This window comes from Papaver somniferum, chromosome 3, assembly GCF_003573695.1.
Source record: "Papaver somniferum cultivar HN1 chromosome 3, ASM357369v1, whole genome shotgun sequence".
NCBI lineage: Eukaryota > Viridiplantae > Streptophyta > Magnoliopsida > Ranunculales > Papaveraceae > Papaver > Papaver somniferum.
This window is the reverse complement of record NC_039360.1, coordinates 191,002,388-191,010,165: the sequence shown is the minus strand read 5'-3', so window position 1 is coordinate 191,010,165 and position 7,778 is coordinate 191,002,388.

Below are 7,778 nucleotides of genomic sequence, written 5' to 3'. Positions count from 1 at the left end.
ATTGAAAAACCCACCGTCGGAAAAGTTCACAGGCGCACCCATTTATCTACAAAAAGTTATCAGGAGACCCATAATTTTCACAATTTAGTTTTGTCGTGAGATTTCTTCGTTTTAGGGCCAAAGTGCCATTTTCTTCAAGGAAAGAGATGAGACCTTTAGAAACAGAGACGGAGAGAAGCTATAGAAGAGAAAAAAAAAAAACAAGTTCTCTCCAAGCACAATTGAGATTCTCTACAAGTTCCATCTGTTTCAACTCTTGATTCTTATCAATTTTTCTCTTTTCCTTTAAGTTCGATTACGATTTTTTTGGTTTTAGGTTTTAGTTTGAATTAGAATATTCGATTTTAGGTTTTAGATCTCAATTGTGAATTGGAGAAATTTTGAAGAAGCTAGCAGCAGCAAAGGAATTGATCTTATACTCTTTTTCTATTGGTGAGTAAGGATTTTTCTACCATATAATCATCCTCTTTGAACTTTCCAACACAATATTTGGCAATTTACTAAATACTGAATTTCTCTGTACTGTACTTTTAAATTAGATAGTTTCGCAAAACTAGGATACAAATATGAATGTATGGTGAAGTTTGGTCGGATATCACTACCAATTTAGGACTTCTTTTACTGCCAACAATAGTTATTAGTTATAATTATAGGTGCTGGTGTGCAGCTGAAACAACCCCTTTCTACCGGTATTCAAATAACCATCAATTTCTTAGATACATGTTTTAACTTTAAATATCAACTAGTTCCCATTTTTGTTGGGACGAAGTGAAGTGAAATGAATCTGAACCTTGGTGCCATCTATCAAGAAGTCTAGGGAAGTATTTGCTATGCATGGTCCCCTCCATCAATCTGATAACTATTGAGTTAATGTTTTTAGAGTTCGGGTTTTTTTCTTTCTGTTGAGGAAAAGTTTGTGGATGTTGAGTTTGGATATGAGTTTGATACTTTGATTCAGTTTGGTATTCTAAAAATTGGTTCTTCAGTTGTGATTTCTGAAGTAATATGAGTAAGTCACTTCAAAAACTAGAAGCTTGGCACAAATTTCGGTTCTTTTTGAACGCACGAGAATGACTTGAACCTTTATCTATGCTTCAGTTTTTCCGTTACTTGCCGCATTTCCTAAACTAGTTTTGTTTTCTTTTAATTCCTTAACCTAAACTAGATTTCTTTTAATTACCTAAAGATATGTTGAACATTTTCTGGCAGGGACTGAAGTTTGAGGGCGCTCGGACTGATAATTGCAATACTTGCCATGCTAAAGAAAATTTGAAGGGTCGGTACCTCAAAATGAAGCAAGTTAAATGGATGTGCTAGCGTAACAAAATGAGTTGGACTCCCTCCCTGCAACAAATGAAGAAAGATTGAGTCAAATGGATGTGCTAGCGTAAAGAGGTGTTGAAATCCCTCTTTTTCCTTCTTTGATTGAAGTATGTTTAACTTTTGGTTATTTTGTCTGCAGGCCCTTATACATTCAGCACAGCAGTCGTATCACCTATATACTACACGATGTACACAACATTAACCATGGCAAGTGTTATCATTTTTGTAATAGATAGTGTTAATTATTTAAATGACTTGAAGGTCTGTTGTAAGAACTCCGTAGCTTGTTTATCATTTTGGTTTTTAAATCCTGGTTTACAATTTTCACTAAAGTGTTAGCATTGAAGGTAACTAAATTAGTAAATGGATTATGCAGTTATAGAAATGGTTGAATAACTTGTTATGCAACTATGAAAATGGTTACATAACCTATTATGTATTTACAAAAGTTGTTGCATAACTTGTTATGCAGTCCAGAAAATAGTTGCATAACACGTTATGCAACAACATTTTTGTTTGTATGGAAACCAATAACAAAAAAGACCGCATAACTTGTCATGCACTACAATAATATTTGCATAACATGTTATGCAGTCGTGAAAATGGATGCATAAAGCATTATGCAACCAAAACAATGGTTACATAATTTGTTATAGATGCATAACTTTGTTATGCATATGCATAATTTGTTATGCAGTCGAGAAAATGGTTGCATAATTTGTTATGCGTCTGCAGAATGTGTTATGCATCTTTTTTGATGGTTGCATAATGGTTATGTAATCAGTTTTTGAAATTTTGCCTAAAATGATGATCACCTCCGATTTTTTCGTGAAAAACAAAATTTTGATATTGTTTTTTGTACCCTTTGCGTAGCTCTCTTAAAAAGATTTCCAACGATATAAAATTTGTAAAATTCCAAGGCGTGGATTTTTAAATATGTTATATCCAAGTTGTGTTGCGAATTATGCCCCTGATGCATAACCCGTCATGCGGATGCATAGTCCGTCATGCAGACATTTTTAATAATTTCATATAATTATGGGTGTCACGGTATCTAAAATTAGTTGTGGGCCTGACAATGAAAATATTATTTTTTTTGGACCTGCGCCTAATTTTCCCATATTGAAAATCCGACTCCATATGAAGATTTTACGGCGTTTCTGGTAAAACACTGGGTTCTGAATTTTCTGACGACGAAGTTCGACCAAGTTTTTTCATATATATACATAGATTCTCATTCATTCATTCACAAATCAGCACTTTCATACTTCTATGAAGAGCGTACAGGGTATATACTTACTTTGGAGGTCTCCGAAGTACGCAAGGAATTATGATCGTCCGTATTAACGACAAGGGGTTCATTACTTCTATTTGGCTCCGAATCTTTGGAAGCGCCTTCATTTATATTCTCAGAGGAAGGTCGAACATCATCACTTTCCACCTCCATGATGACATCCTCCTGGACATATTATCAAGTAATTAGCATCTTCACATGAAACTTTTATGTCCGATGGTAAAGGAAATTACTCACAGCGACTTCTTCTTCAACGCTCAAATCAGAAGTCGTGTGCCCAGCAGCAGAGAATCGAAGACCGTCAATACTAGACGGAACAAAGTCCTGTAACCAAATAACAAATATTGGTTTTGAGATACTGATAATGCGGATGGAAGAATTCACAGCGAAAAATATCATCAACTCACCAAAAAGGCGACTGGGGGCTTTATGGTGTTGGGCAACAACTTGCAATTCTTGCTCCTGCCTTCTCCACCGTGGGAAATTGCCTCCGTCTCTGAGAAATTCACTTCAATTCGAGGTCTCACAGCACGACCCTCCTGCAGAAGAAATTGATGTAGTAATTAAAGACGATTATACGAGTTGTATGAGGAATATGCAAAAGAATACATACCGGTGAACCTCCTGGAGATGTATTTCGTTTGTCACCACCAGAAATATTCCTCAGTCTGGGACGAGAGGCACTCATCTCAGAATAAGGGGGATCCTTCACTAAAGGTTGGGAGGCCGTCACATAATCATTAAGACGCTCAAGCTGCTGATCCCAGAATTCCATGTCACCTGGAGTCACGTACGTGGTTCGATCAATACAAGGGAACCAATAGGAGATCCCTTCATCATGTGTGTGATCTAAACAAGTCTTAAGTTGTTCCATTGATGGTCTTCTCCTTCTGAAGGTTGGAACACATTGGTCCATTCCCATCTGACGGGCGGTTCTGTCAATATTATACTCCTCCATCGAAAAATCTCCGTACGCTACCGATATTATGTGGACGGGAGTACAACTCAACATGAAAGATCTTTCACCATCACTAAAATCAGCACCGTATTTCAAATACTTACTTTCTCCAGCATTAAAAGTCTTCAATTGAGAAACGTGAGGAGGAACCACCACCCAAGGACGGAAGTTGAACTCAGACTCGTCATCTAATACGTCAATGAAGCGTGTCTTGGACTGAATTTGCTTCGTAGACCAGCGCATAATCCTAGCGTTGTCTTTCTCATGGAAGATACGTCGAGCATCAGCAGAGTTCAGACTTTGTACGAAACTACGGGGAATGGGTGCATAGTTTCCGAAACGCTCCTACATCAGAGCTTGGAGGAACATCGTATTGGCATAACATTCAATCTTCATGAAGCCGTTCGAAACACTGGAGTCTATGACTAAAGAGTCCAGGTTAGAATATAGAGAACCCAAGAATAAGCTACCAAGCGGAAATTGTTCACCTTGAGCCAGTTTAATAGCGAAAGGAATTACAAACGGCTTCAACAAGGTACCAGCATCTTCAAACACATCTCTGGACAGCCATAAACACAAGAAAGCTGCAATATACAACATACCGTCGGGTTCATCAAGAGGGGCGTCTCGTGGACACCAATGTGTCAACCAATGAGCGTAACAACCTTTGCCAAAAACCTTGTTGATTCTCTCCATCTCAGCTGTTAAAGTTTTGGAAACTGTTTTCTCTTCCGCCGTCCAAAGTTCTTCAGGAAAGTTACCTGTAATTGGAAGATGCAACAAAGCAACTACATCTTCCAAGGTAATAGTGAACTCTCCCCAGCTGCATATAAATGTATGAGTTGGGATGCACCAGCGAGCAAGAAGAGCTACAATACCTCGTGCATCATGAAAGATGTACAAATCTCCAGATGTTTGAACGACTCTGGTAATTTGTGCCCTGTTCAACATAGCTCTAACACGAGGAAATCCCAGCATGTGTCTAGACCATCCAGAAAACTTCTCTAAAGGACGTCGAGAAAGCTTGAATTCAATCATTGAAGCCTGGAATAGTCCTCGTTCAATACAGAATCGAATAGCAGCACGAGGAGTCACCAGTTTCTTTTGAGTAACCGTCCTGGGATTAATCAGAAGGCGATATACCGGGGACTTGAGACGATTTTCAGTCTCCTGAACCTCAAAGAATGCGTCATCTATGTTTGGGACATTCTTGACTCCGGGAGTTTCGTCTTCTTCACAAACGGAAGTCTCATCCATACACGTTTCCTCTGAGGAGATATAATCATCTATGCACATTTCATCTCTGGAAGCATCGTTGGCTGGAGAATCAGACATCCTTGCAAAGCAGATGTGAAAATCCACATAATGTTTCAGTCATCTGAATGCAAATTCGACAATGTGGTGGAATCATGCAAATGGAAAATGCCACTATCTATAAAATGGTAACTCTTAACTCTTACCTTTTTCAATTTCACTAAAGTACTGATTGCGCTGCAGAAGTTAGCACGCAAAATCAATTTGTTCCTTGGAATCTGCATAACGAACAAAACTTCATAGTTCATGAAAAATGATTTTCTCATAAAATCATAGACATAATTTTCATAATGTGAACATTCACACAACTGACCTCATGAAATTTACAACAAGACACTATTTCATCGTAAATAAATTGTTTAGTTTGAAGGTTACTCAAAACCCACGTCTTGATTTTACAAAGCAACAATTAACGCAATTTGTTCACGTAAATTTTCAGAATTTATCTAATAAGAACAAGTCCATGTGAATAAGATACGTCATCATGTTTCACATGAAATATGTCATGGTTACATGTATATATAAAAAAAAATCTATTTTCCTTCGTATTAGCGTTTTTTTAAAAACGAAGGTTTATGCTAGTTTTGTGAAAGCTCACACCTCTTGTGATAAAATACTAGTTCATATGAAAGCTCATAAACAAAGTTTTATCACTGGACATAAATTTACATACATAAAATTACATGTATCTATTTTCCTCGAATGAGCATAATTTTCTAAAACGAGGTTTATTTCGGTTTTGTGAAAGCTCACATCTATTAAGGTAAAATATTGGTTCACATGAAAGCTCATACACTAAGTTTTATCATTGGACCTAAGTTCACATACATATAAAAAATTCCTTCTAAATCAGGGATTATTACTAGTTTTCAAAACTAACCATCGAACGAACATACGTTCAATAAATAAGGGTTTTTTATCCACAAAACTCACATCAACATATACCCATGTATATAATTTTAACATGAACATCTCATGAAATCAGCAAACTTTAAAAAAAAAAAAAAAAAATTTGCACGTATCTGGTCGGCGCCGGCCGGAATTTGGCCGGACGGCGAGCTAACGACGCCGGCGGGTGGAAGACCGACGAATTTTCTCCTGCTGCTCTTGCTCAGCGTGAAGATGAGAGGGAAGTGAAGGTGGTGGTCGGTTGTGGGAGAAATAAAAAAAAAAGGGGGGGATTTAATTCCTTTTATACCTAATTTTATCTCCAAAACCTAATTCCTTAGGGATTTCCCTTTTGGGCCCGGCCCATGAATCCTAAACCAACCAAGGTTCCATCATCGAATCAGTGGTTCTACATTAATTTATGTTCACTGGATGATGTTCTATTATCCCATAGAGGTTTCCGCTCAAACCATGGTTTGCTCATTCAGTCGAAATCCGGTAACATCTTATCTTATGACTAAGTTCAATTACTTATTTTTGTCTGTACCTGGAAAATCACCATTCAATGCTGATTGAGGAACATGACTGTTCCTCACTAAGCAAGGGACTTAATGTAGATGGTGAATTTTCGACAAAGGATAGAATTGTAAAACTATACTCCAGATTCGGCAACCGGATGAGTATTGAGACTCATGTCTCTCATTAAAGCATGAAAGCTCATGTCATAAATCTCTGACTGAGAAGGATGTCTCTCAGAGTACGTGTAGATGTGTGCTCTCTCAGCTGAGACCACGGAACATCTCATGAATACTGAGCAATTTCAGTAACTACTCCGGATCCGGCAGTCAGATGAGTATCGGGACTCATGTCTCTATGCATGAAAGCTCATGCCACCTCTGATGGAGGAAGTCTCTCAGAGAAGATGAAGATGTGCAGTCTCTCAGCTGAGTCCACGACACATCTCATACTGTATATAATCGAAAGATTGGGCGGCTCCTAGACAGCATTTCTGCTAGTATAGAGCGGCAACGTCTTCGGGATGTAACCAGATTTCCCCGACTATGCAAGAAGAATATGACACTCCAGCAAGTTCATATTACTCAACCCTCAGATAATTAATGCTCCTAGACAGGAAGCCCTTCTAGTATAGAGCCAGCAATTAATTATCTTAAATCGTCTGAATATCCAGCAATATTCTACGAGCCTCTGAATATCCAGCAATATTCTACGAGTCGTCAATTAATCGCCTGAATATTCAGCAATGTTCTACGATTCCTCGTTATATTTCGTTACTTCAATTTGTGGTTCTTCCCAGCAGAATTCCACAGGTTAGTAATAAATATTCAACGGAACAGACATCTGAGCATCGAATAAGCCCTGACAAAAATGGTGCAAGTGTAATTAGCAGATAATGCACAGACCAGCATTTTGAATGCACGAACGAGCATTTCAAAAATACGAACGAACGAGGAACCTATACAAAATAGGAAGGGAAAATAATAATAATAAAATATTAAATAAAAGCGCCAGGAGACTAAGCTCACTAGCCGGCCAGTCATGCCATGACTAGTCCCGTGCCCAATTTTATATTTTACCATATTTTTACTATTTTCACGATCTCATGAAAATCTTCTCGTTCGAGCAAATTTCCTTTATTTCAAAGAAATTATCTTAATCACATGATTTTATCAAAAAAATAATAAAATTAGGGAAAGGTGTCGCGGGACCGAGCACCAGCCGTCCATGCCTTGGTCGTGGCCGGTCCCACACCTCACGTCCCATTATTTTATTATTCCTTCTCAAATTATGAAAATTCCTTGATTTTATGAATTTTCCCTAAAATCATGAAAATTACCTAATTTCATGTATTTTTATCTAAATCACATGATTTTATCAAAAATAATAAAATTAGGGAAAGGTGTCGCGGGACTGCCGGCCGGCCGGTCATGCCTTGGTCGTGGCCGGTCCCACACCTCACGTCCCATTATTTTATTATTCCTT